The 12,627-nt window shown below is 39.6% G+C and overlaps 1 pseudogene across 1 annotated transcript; it reads left to right on the top strand.

Annotated features, from left to right (window-relative positions):
* Positions 1-1,324: 1,324 nt before the first annotated feature.
* On the top strand, positions 1,325-6,698 carry LOC309716851 (annotated as a pseudogene). Its single transcript has one exon. The product of its transcript is annotated as an uncharacterized misc_RNA (transcript).
* Positions 6,699-12,627: the final 5,929 nt, after the last annotated feature.

The following is a 12,627-nucleotide window of genomic DNA, read 5'->3' as shown; positions in this document are numbered from 1 at the left end:
CGGCAACCCTCGTCGTTTCTGGTCCCAAATCCTTGGCCGCCATGGAATCGGTGATATCCGTCTCTCCCCTTGCCTACATGTCCATTTAGGTCGCCGCCTACCGCCACGTGTTCCTCAGGGCTAATCGTTTGCAGGTGGTCGTCGAGGGCGCGCCAGAATTCTGTCTTCTCCTCGTCGGGGCAGTTGGTCTGTGGTGCATAGCAGGAGATCAGGGGGGGGCTAGAGGGGCTTGAGCACCCGCCCCTTTCCTGATGAGTGCCCAAAGTGCCCTTTTGTTGAGGCAACTTTTAAAATTTATTTATTTATTTATTTATTTATTTTATGTGTGTGTGCGTGCGGAGTCCTGTCTGTGCCCCTCAACAATAATATTTAACTATTAATCATAGTTTTGCTAAATAAAAGGATCTGGCTTGCATCAGTCACATGATCACATTTAACCAATGATCGCCCTCGACGGCAGAACGCGCTGGTTACGAGCCGGGAACGAGCTCACAAAGAGCACGCGCATTTGTTGCGGTCCGGAGCTGTAGGAGAAACACAAGTTAACTCAGAGACACAGACTGATGCGACAAACCCAGTAAGTAGGTGTACAGCGCACACTGTAGTGTGTAGCACACAGGAGTATTAGCTTATTACATACACGTTGGTAAGCTGTCTTGTTGCAACTGACGAACTGAAACAAACGAGCGTGCTGTGTGTGCAACAGCGTGACAAACATTACCTGTCCTTTTATTAACTGTACAAGTAGTGCTGGTCATAGCTGCTGGCTACCTGTGTAAGGCTGTCATGGGTCTGTAGCTCTGTCACCGTTTTAGGGAACATATTTAGTTTTAAAGTAAGTTTCTGGGCATTTCCTGCCTTTCTGGAGGGATTATATTTCACTAAAAAACCATCTAATATGCATGTCCACATAATAATTATTATAATTATAATATATTAAAAAACACACGCTGTATTTTAAAGAACATACATTAAGAAGCAGATTATATTAGATTTATATTTTAAATAAGACAAAAGTTGGATTTTACAGCAGTAAAATGATTGTATCTCTACAGTTTAAAAATGTAATAAGCTTTGCCCTGCACAGAGTGGATAGTGAAACAAATGGAATCATCATAAATACATTATTTCATATTTATTACTTCCCCCTCCTCATTGCTTTATTATTGTAGCTCTAGTAATAAATAATAATGTAAGGATGCCCATAGTATATACAGTATTCTGAAGAAGGTCTAAAATGTCACTGTGTGTGCATGTGTGTGTTTTATTTAGCTGGATTTAAAAAAATATTACTCATGATATAACATTGTGTAGACATGGCTGGTAAGGACATGAGGAGGAAACAGTAGGAGCTGTATGAGGCTACTAAAGGCAGGGCTATAACATTTTGCTGTCATCATTTTATTATAGATTAAGTGCAAGAGTTGTTAGGTGTGGATAATTAGATTATAGTTTATTGCAATAGCAAGTTGTGCCTTGTTCTCAGATAGACAGCAAGTGGAGAGTGATATATGAAATGATGGGAAGGAAGGAAGAAGAGAAGCAAAGAGTGATTCACAGGCAGAGCCGAGTTTATGTCACAGTTTTTCGTTGCCTTATGGTTCCAAGCGCTGTCACCAATCTTTGCATTTTGTTATTATCTCATGAAACTTGTTTAATCAGCTACCATCTCTCCTGTGGACTTTTTAATGTCTACAGTCTCAGATCAACACAGCCCTGCCCTTCCCATATTAGATTCTTGATGAATGTGTGTTGTTGTTATTCAGCATGGTTCAATGTGCCCCTTTTTAACTTTGAGCACCCGCCCCTTTAAACCTCTCTGCACGTCCCTGATAGAGACAGGTTTTAAAGACTAGAAATGAAAACATGTGAGTCCTGTCTTTAAATAAAAATATATAATTCCCTATATTCCTATCTATTCTTGACATTGAAGCTTTACTCTTCTTGATATTGTGACAAAATACTCTTGGGTTAACCACGAGCTTTCTAAAAACTTGCATATAACAATTGTGCACCATTCATTCCTCATCTTTGCTGCCCATCATTACAACTTTGCTAATGATGGGCAGCAGGTTAGTGTCATGATGTCACCTCAGACATAGTTAAAAGCCCTGTTAACGTAGCTGCTTCTCGCCGGGTGCGGTGGCGCGTGCCTGTAATCCAAGCTACCGGGAGGCTGAGGTTGGAGGATCGTTTGAGCTCACGAGCTCTGAGCTGCAGCAGGCTATGTCGATTAACACAAAATAATTATCCTCATTCAAAAGTCATGTAAGAACCTCATTGGCTTACGGAATGTTGATGTTATTTAAAAAATTCATACAAAAACATGACCTCATTCTAGAATGTCATGTGACAACCTCATTGGCTTATGGAATTGTGATGTCACAGGCTTCTGAATCCATAAATAGGGGTGAGGAGGTACAACTTTCAGTCCGTTATTTGCAGCACTTATGTTAGCAGCATTCAAACGTTCACCAGTAAAGCATTTTCAAACATCTGGATACTTTTCGTACTCACGGTATACAGACTCCAACATGTCTCAGAAAGAGCAAGAAAGACAAGAAGCTGACCCCAGCTCTATTCCATGGTATGAGTCCCTAGACCCTTACATCAGCTCTCTTCCTTGGGATGAACAGGTGGAATTAGAGGAAAAGCGATTGGAAGAAATGGAGAAGGAAAATCTCATGAACAGAGAAAAGATTAAGATCCTGACAGAAGAAAATGAGAGAAAGAGCGCTGAATTAGAAAAATTATCCTACCAGCTTCAGGAAAGGGAAGGTATTATTGAGGAGAAACAATGGGCTCTCCAAGATAAGAAGAATCACGAGCTCCAAGAAAAGCTTGATGAAGCTCTAGAAAAAATTAAAGATCTGCTCCAAAATGAGAAAAAAGAGAGCATTAAAGGGGATAAAATGCTCAAGAAGAATCAGGAGCTCCAAGAGAAGCTTGACGAAGCTCTGGAAAAACTGAAGGAAATCCACCAAGAAGAGAAGCAACAGTCCACACAGCAGAGAGACATGCAGAGCAAACTCCAAGCCATGGAGGAAAAATACAAAGCGCTGCAGGTGAAACATGACAAAACTCTGCACAAAAGTCAACAGTTGCTTCAAGACAAGAAGCAAATGGAAATGAAACAGAAGGAAATTGACTCCAAGCTTGACGAGATGGAGGAAAAACACAGATCGCTCCAAATCAAGCTTGAGAAAACAGTGCACAGAAATAAAGAGTTCATTCAAGAGAGAGAGCAACAAGAAATGCTGGAGAAAGAAACAGACTCCCAGCTTGAAGTCTTGGAGGAAAAACTGAAAATGCTGCAACTAACTCTTGAGGAAACACTGCTCAAAAATAAAGAGCTGCTTCAAGAAAAAGACCAACAGAAAATACATCAGGAAGAAATGGATTGCAAGCTGAGGAACATCGAGAAACAAAATGAAGGCTTGCAAGTGATGCTTGATGAAGCTCTGGAGAGAAATAAAGAGTTTCTGCACGAGAAAGACCAACAGAAAATAAAAAAGGAAGAAATGGATTGCAAGCTGAGGCACATCAAGAAACAGAATGAAGGCTTGCAAGTCATGCTTGATGAAGCTCTGGAGAGAAATAAAGAGTTTCTTCACAAGATAGACCAACAGAAAATAAAAAAGGAAGAAATGGATTGCAAGCTGAGGAACATTGAGAAACAAAATGAAGGCTTGCGAGTAATGCTTGATGAAGCTCTGGAGAGAAATAAGGAGAACCTCCAAGAAAAGAAACGAGAGCCCGTAGAGCAGAGAGACCTGCAGAGCAAACTCCAAGCCATGGAGGAAAAATACAAAGCGCTGCAGGTGAAACATGACAAAACTCTGCACAAAAGTCAACAGTTGCTTCAAGACAAGAAGCAAATGGAAATGAAACAGAAGGAAATGGACTCCAAGCTTGACGAGATGGAGGAAAAACACAGATCGCTCCAAATCAGGCTTGATAAAAAAGTGCACGGAAATAAAGAGCTTCTTCAAGAAAAAGACCAACAGAAAATACAACAGGAAGAAGAAAAACTTCATCTCCAGAGGAAAAATCAAGCACTCCAAGAATTGTATAACGAAACAAAGTACAAATCAACTGTACTGGAAGAAGAAAAGAAAAAGCTGGAAAAACAATGCTCAGCGATGCAGAGTAGCATCAATGAGATGCTGAGAAAAAATACCGAACTTGAGGAACTTTCTAAGACCTTGAAGTACAAAAACACTGAAATCCAGGCGCAAAAGCAAGAACAACAGAAAACACATAAAGACCTGCAGTGTAGACTTCAAGAAATCCAGAAGAGAAACCAGCAGCTGGAAGACATGCACACAGATGTGCACAAGGCAAAGCGAATAGAGGAGGCAACAGTTAAAGAACTGAAAGACAAGCTTAAAGAAAAACAAGAACAATTAGAAGACATGGTGAAAAGATGCAACAAACTTGAGAAAGAAAACGCAGAAACAATCGATGAGCTGAAAACCCTCATCATTGAGAAAAAAGTGCTGGTGGAAGAGTATCTGAAAAAGAAGAAAAAACGCTTCCACTGGTTCTGGAGGAGGGGCACTGCTGCTTCTCACCTGATGTAACCTCGTCTTCCTCCACCTCTATTCCATCTTCATTTCCCCCCTTCCCCTCCCTCCTTTTTCTTTTTTCACCCTCACCCCCCGACCAGTCCCGGCAGTTGACTGCCCCCTCCTGAGCCTGGTTCTGCCATAGGTTTCTCCTTTAGGTGTCTTTCACTTTAAAAGGAGTTTTTCCTATCCACTGTCGCCTGCTGCTTGCTCAGAGGGGATTGTTGGGGTTTTCTCTCATCTCTCTCTTTCATTCTTTCTATCCTTTCCCCCCCTTCTGCCTTTTCCTTTACCCAATAAACACAATTGCCCACATTTTACATTTGTTTGAAAAATGTCTTCATTCAACAATAATTCATCTTAGGTATAAAAACAAGAAATAGGTAATAGCTGCATGTGTGTTTGTGTGTGTGCATAATATACATACTTGTTTCCCAGAAAGATTTAATACTAGATGGATAGAGACCAGGGACGTGCAGAGGGGGGGGCTAGAGGGGCTTGAGCACCCGCCCCTTTCCTGATGAGTGCCCAAAGTGCCCTTTTGTTGAGGCAACTTTTAAATTTTTTTTATTTATTTATTTATTTATTTTATGTGTGTGTGCGTGCGGAGTCCTGTCTGTGCCCCTCAACAATAATATTTAACTATTAATCATAGTTTTGCTAAATAAAAGGATCTGGCTTGCATCAGTCACATGATCACATTTAACCAATGATCGCCCTCGACGGCAGAACGCGCTGGTTACGAGCCGGGAACGAGCTCACAAAGAGCACGCGCATTTGTTGCGGTCCGGAGCTGTAGGAGAAACACAAGTTAACTCAGAGACACAGACTGATGCGACAAACCCAGTAAGTAGGTGTACAGCGCACACTGTAGTGTGTAGCACACAGGAGTATTAGCTTATTACATACACGTTGGTAAGCTGTCTTGTTGCAACTGACGAACTGAAACAAACGAGCGTGCTGTGTGTGCAACAGCGTGACAAACATTACCTGTCCTTTTATTAACTGCACAAGTAGTGCTGGTCATAGCTGCTGGCTACCTGTGTAAGGCTGTCATGGGTCTGTAGCTCTGTCACCGTTTTAGGGAACATATTTAGTTTTAAAGTAAGTTTCTGGGCATTTCCTGCCTTTCTGGAGGGATTATATTTCACTAAAAAACCATCTAATATGCATGTCCACATAATAATTATTATAATTATAATATATTAAAAAACACACTGTATTTTAAAGAACATACATTAAGAAGCAGATTATATTAGATTTATATTTTAAATAAGACAAAAGTTGGATTTTACAGCAGTAAAATGATTGTATCTCTACAGTTTAAAAATGTAATAAGCTTTGCCCTGCACAGAGTGGATAGTGAAACAAATGGAATCATCATAAATACATTATTTCATATTTATTACTTCCCCCTCCTCATTGCTTTATTATTGTAGCTCTAGTAATAAATAATAATGTAAGGATGCCCATAGTATATACAGTATTCTGAAGAAGGTCTAAAATGTCACTGTGTGTGCATGTGTGTGTTTTATTTAGCTGGATTTAAAAAAATATTACTCATGATATAACATTGTGCAGACATGGCTGGTAAGGACATGAGGAGGAAACAGTAGGAGCTGTATGAGGCTACTAAAGGCAGGGCTATAACATTTTGCTGTCATCATTTTATTATAGATTAAGTGCAAGAGTTGTTAGGTGTGGATAATTAGATTATAGTTTATTGCAATAGCAAGTTGTGCCTTGTTCTCAGATAGACAGCAAGTGGAGAGTGATATATGAAATGATGGGAAGGAAGGAAGAAGAGAAGCAAAGAGTGATTCACAGGCAGAGCCGAGTTTATGTCACAGTTTTTCGTTGCCTTATGGTTCCAAGCGCTGTCACCAATCTTTGCATTTTGTTATTATCTCATGAAACTTGTTTAATCAGCTACCATCTCTCCTGTGGACTTTTTAATGTCTACAGTCTCAGATCAACACAGCCCTGCCCTTCCCATATTAGATTCTTGATGAATGTGTGTTGTTGTTATTCAGCATGGTTCAATGTGCCCCTTTTTAACTTTGAGCACCCGCCCCTTTAAACCTCTCTGCACGTCCCTGCAGGAGATAATCCGTAGGACGGTCGGGTCGGCGTCGATCTTCACTGACATGATGCGATCCGATATGCGGGTAACTTCGACCACGTTGTGCCGGAGCTTTATTATTAGACTTCTGACACCTGGCAAATAAACTCTCATGCGATATGAGAACATAACAGCAAAAAGCCAGTAGCTGGTACATGAATGGATAAAAATTGGATCCCTCTTAGATTGAATTGGTTGCCCTCTTATATTACGTTGTTTTGAACCTAACCGCATCCACTGAATTAATGCAGTTTTCAGGACAGTAAAAACAGAGAACTCTGATATACACAATTTCTGATTGCTGATAGTGTTTCTTAATGCAAAATGGGCTTCCATTTAAAATGCAATTGCTTTATGTTCGATCTTTAGCGAAGAAGGGTCATTTTTGATTCTGTGGACAAGGGATGCAAATGGAATGTGAAGGCAACAGGTAGTAGGGTGAATTAGGGTTTCGTGTGGTCTTCAGTGCATGAATTTTATTGCCACTTTATTTCAACTTTTTATTAATGTACTCAAAAGAAAAACAAGAACCACAAAGGAGATTCTTGTGATTCTTGTTTGTGCTATCTGTTTGTGAAAGAAAGCACATTTTACCACATCATACTGTGTTTGCTGCCATTTATTTTACTCGTCCTGCCTGAGTGTCTGGGCTGCGTTTGTCTGTGCACCTTTATTCTGGCCTTCTGCTGATGGGTTTCACATGCTGGGCTTTCCCTCTTGGTCCACACCCAGCAGCCTGCTGCTGACCACACACAGCCTACAAACTGATCCATCCATGCATCCATCCATGCATGCATGGCCTGGTTATTGTTGAGTTATCACCTCCAGCTCCTTGCTCATAACCAGGTAGATACTGGGCTGGGCCTGATCTCTGAGCTCAATAACAATGACAAAAATGCCAAACACTTTACTCTTCATGGTAAAAAATGTTTATAATACAGTAAAAACTGGATGTAGCCAAAATCAGTGTTTTATATACAGTGTAAGTGAACAACATTGCTACACTGCTGGTGTTTGATTGATAGAGGCTTTCTTTATAAGAACTATGATATCATTTCTTTTGCTGATTAACAGTTTTTATATAATTTTTATATCATATATAGCTTTCAAGAAGCCAAAGATCACTGGACGAAAAGACTACAGACCTGTGGCTCTGACATCTGGTCAGGAAGTCTTTTGAGCACCTGGTTCTCTCCTATCTTAAGACCCTCACGGCCCCCCTCCTGGACCCCCTGCAGTTTGCATACAGAGCCAACAGGTCTGTAGACGATGCCATCAACATGGCCCTACACTTTGTCCTGCAGAATCTATGCTAGGATCCTGTTTGTGGACTTCAGCTCTACCTTCAACACCATCCTTTCAGACCTTCTTCAAGGATTGCTTTCCCAGATGAATGTGCCTGATCCCATCTGCCGGTGGATCACTGACTTCCTGACGGACAGGAAGCAACCAGTGAGGCTGGGGAAGAATGTCTTGGACTCCCGGACCATCAGCACGAGCTCCCCTCAGGGCTGTGTTCTTTCTTCTATGCCCTTCTCCCTGTACACCAACTGCCGCACCTCCAACCACCAGTCTGTCAAATTAATTAAGCTTGCAGATGACACCACCATTATTGGACTCCTCTCAGACGGGGATAAGTCTGCCTACAGGATGGAGGCTGAACATCTGGTGTCCTGATGCAGCCGCAACAACCAGGTGCTGAATAAGTGTTATTTTCATTTATCACTGGCCCAAGTACATTTTTATTGGCTTGTGAACAAAGCTGTAGTTTTTGTATTTTTAAATATTAACGCAATTTAATTGAGACATTATTTATATTATTTCACTTTCAATGTGAAAAATGCTGTAAAAACGTTGAAAATAATGGTCACCCCTGTTCGCTGCAATGTAAAATAGTACAACTGCTGTCAGCCTTCATTAAGTTGCATCATTTAAACATTTGCATATTTTTATTCAACTTCTGCAGGATGCTTTGATGAAAGACTCCCTTTTCCCAAGTAGAGGCTGTGGAGCAGGGAAATTATTTTACTGCTATTGTTAAATAATTGTCATCATTACCATTGCATTAATAATATAATCTGGAGTTTATATTGCATTCAGGGGTTGAACAGTGTGTCTTTTAGAAAGGCTAAAAGTCACAGGCTGACAGGAAACAGGCTTGCAGAGAGTTTTGCAGAAGTGAAGTTATTTTGAGCAGCAGGCTAAGACGAGGCTTTAACAATGTAACAGATAGCTTTAAGAAGGCCTTAAGCAGTTATGACTATTTTATACACAATGCATATCTGTGCTTATTAAAGAGTTGGAGCTCGGTCAATTAATTGGGGGTCGGAAGCTTTGTTCGGCGCGATGTTCGGACAATCTATTGTGCAAGTGACTTGGAGCCATAGAAGGAATTGCAGTACATGCTTACAAAACACTTATATATCAGATCATTTTATATTAAGCTTTTAAGTAGAGGTTCTTGGTTAAAACATTTATTTAGTAGAAGACATACACATAGTCTCAGTGAGCCTCTGTCCTGGTAAAAGGTCAGAAGTGCAACAGGTGAATTGAGAAAGAGCATTTGAGGACGAGATACAGACAGTAGGTGAAGAGGTGACACAAAGAGCATGTGAGGTCAACACACACACACACCCATGAGTTAAATTTATTTAGAGGAGAGATTAGTCATGTCTGGTTGTAACTGCAAAAGTGTCTCGGTAAAAGAGGAACCGTCCTTGTTGTCTCGGCAAGAAAGAGGAACAATTTACTTTAAGACAAGAACGGAAAGTACTAGCCATGAAAATAGAAGATGATCTTCTGGGTGAAAAGTCATTCTGGTGTTGATCTGATCTATGTATAAAATGTATCTGTGACGCATGAAGGGGCGTCAGTAAATCAAACCCTGATGCTATAAAATATCTGTTCATGCTTTGATTAAGTTGAGGACTACTGGCTGTCTGCGTACAGAGTGTCTTCCCACACGTGTGTTCATTAAAATCATTGTTTGACCAAGACCTTCTGGACCATGGATGGTTTGTACTCTCCCTCCTCAATTTTGAACCTTAACAAGGCTTTACTAGAGGTCACAGGAACAGCGCTGCTGTTTTGGATGCGGAAAAATGTTGTCTTTCACTCTACCTGAGCTCAGTGTCCCAGTAAGGGCTCCGCCTCATTGTAGCTGACGCTGAAATGTTTGTGTGGGTTGCCATGACAACACCAGAAGTGCATCTGAGATCGTGTCCAAATTCATGGGCTGCATCCTCCTGAGGACTCGGTGTTCTGACAAAACGTCTTACTTTGGCAAAACGTCCTACCGTAAGTAGTTCATGCGTTCTCGGCGGCTCTAGTGACCCTCGAACTCTCGGCTAGCTATCGAGGTGGTGGATAACATACGTCTCCCCCACAAGAGCACGAATCTACAACTTTTCTACTACTGGTTTTACAAGGCGTACACGGTAAAAACATTATGCTGTTATTTGTTAAGCACTTGTGCACCTTGTGAAAAGAAATAAGTGGCTGAGATGGATGTCATATGTGCTATTGATATTATTTTACTCGTTTCTAGTTTTCACGGTGCTCTATGATTGTGAGAGGAATAAAAAAGAATTGTGGACATCAGTACGAAGCATGGATTCTTTTGACCAGAGTAGATACACTGGTCCCTTGAATATACTAATCTTTTTGAGGTGGGTGACTGTTCCTGTGTATTTACAGAAACAATGGTTGTGATAACCTCAGCTGTTTCAGAGGGTGACTGTTCGTTGCTTTGCGCACTTTTAAATCTGTATACAATGGTTTGTTCCCTTTTTGTGTTCTGAGGTTTAAACAAAGATGTACTAGATGTATTATACCGGTCCCTCGAATCTACAAATCTTTTAGATGTGGATGACTGTTCATTTTCATCTGTGTTTACAGAAACACTGGGTGTTGGAACCTCAGTAGTTTCTTTTTGGCTGACAGACTCTGGAGCTGTACAAGAGGAATAAAGAGCTGCAATGCTTTTGTGAACCTGACCTGGGAAGGGAGAGAAATATATTTTTGTTTTGTTTTTGTTTGTCTTCTTGTTTTTTTTTTTGTTTTTGTTTTTTTTTTTATTCATATTTTGGATGGACAGAAACGTTAACAAATATACAACTGGAATAATCATACTGTCAGTTCTCTGTCCGTTTCTTAACAATAACCAACAAATAAGGACTAACAGTAACTAAGACAAACAAACAAACAAACAAACAAAAAAAACCAAAAAAAACCCAAAAAAAAAAACCCAGGAGAAACAAAATGATATACCGCCTCCTGGGAAACATCAGCAAAAACAAAAGTAATGGGGGCAAAACACCCAGGTGCCTAAAAACAAAACATAACCTTGACCACTGATGACATTAAGACAATTTCTTCCCTCTACTGACTTTCAAAGTAAAAAAAAAAAAAAAAAAAAAGACAACAACAAAAATACCAATGACACATGAACCCCCCCCCCCCCCCCAAAAGAACATTTATCATAATATCTAGGAGACATTGTCGATGTACACCAAAAAAGGACCCCAGACCTGCTCAAAAATGTCTTCTCTCCCCTTAATTCTGTACATAACCCGTTCATATGATGCCATCTTAGACATTTGTTCAGTCCATTCCCTGAGAGAACAGGGGCTGGATGACTTCCAGTGCCTAAGTATTATCCTGCATCCAGTTATGAAAGCCAGACGCATCCACAATCTCTGTTTTTTTGAAAGGATAATTTGTCTTCTTGTTTTATTTGATTCCTTGTGGGATTTGGATCCAACAAGTAAAGTATGCATATTATGCACACACACAAACACACATGCAGCTATTACCATTTCTTGTATTCTTGAATAAAGACATTGATCTGACACATTTAAAATGCAGCCAATTGTTTTTATTGTTATATTATTAAGAAAAAAGAAAAGGTGGGGGTGGGGGGATGTAAAGAAGAGCTTAAAGGAAAGGGCTAGAGGAGAGAAAACCCCAACAATTAGCAGGGCATTTTTTTACTTGGACAAATTGTTAATAAAGTTTCCATATCTGTAACAATGATGACAGTATAATTGTTTATAAACAATTATATTGACAATTATATGTGTCCAGTATGTTGGCTCATTTTCTTTTACTTTTTGCATTTGAAAGTAAAAGTTGGGCTGATTTTGACACCATTACAAGAAGTGTTGTTAATGATTCTTTTTGAATTAAAATCAGGTTACCACAAATTGTTTTTTAATTTAATTTCATTTGAAATGATTGTCAGTGGGTAAACAATTCGTAATGCAAAGTCAGAAACATCGAGTTATTCTTGTACTGCATGCTTGCAATAAATAAGTTGTCATAACAGTCAGTCAAAGGAGCTTGAAAAGAAAAGCGTCTGGACTTCTTTGAGTTGAAGTGACTGATATATATTTTTTTTGTCTGTTTGTTTTGTTGGTTTTTGTTTTTTGCCCTTTATCACCATTCCTCTTCCCTGCTGTTTTTCTTTCCCTCTTTCTTTCTCCCCTTTCTTTCCCCCAGTCATGTCTGTCCTATGTGTAGCAAGTGAAAATAAAATAAACAATAAAAACAAAGGTGAATCAAATAGACCAATACGGCAAGGCCGGGATGGTCCATTTGGTAAAGTAAATCCGTTAGTTATATTTAACATAATGTTAAATGGCAACATTCTGCTTACAATGTTACCATTTCACATTATGTTAAATGGTAACATTCTGTTTACAATGTTACCATTTTACATTGTGTTAAATGGTAACATTCTGTTTACAATGTTACCATTTTACATTGTGTTAAATGGTAACATTCTGTTTACAATGTTACCATTTTACATTGTGTTAAATGGTAACATTCTGTTTACAATGTTACCATTTTACATTGTGTTAAATGGTAACATTCTGTTTACAATGTTACCATTTTACATTATGTTAAATGGTAACATTCTGTTTACAATGTTACCAT

Source organism: Aulonocara stuartgranti, assembly GCF_965226115.1.
Source record: "Aulonocara stuartgranti genome assembly, chromosome: 2".
NCBI lineage: Eukaryota > Metazoa > Chordata > Actinopteri > Cichliformes > Cichlidae > Aulonocara > Aulonocara stuartgranti.
Note: the sequence above shows the minus strand (reverse complement) of the source record. Positions and strands in the feature narration are given on the sequence as shown.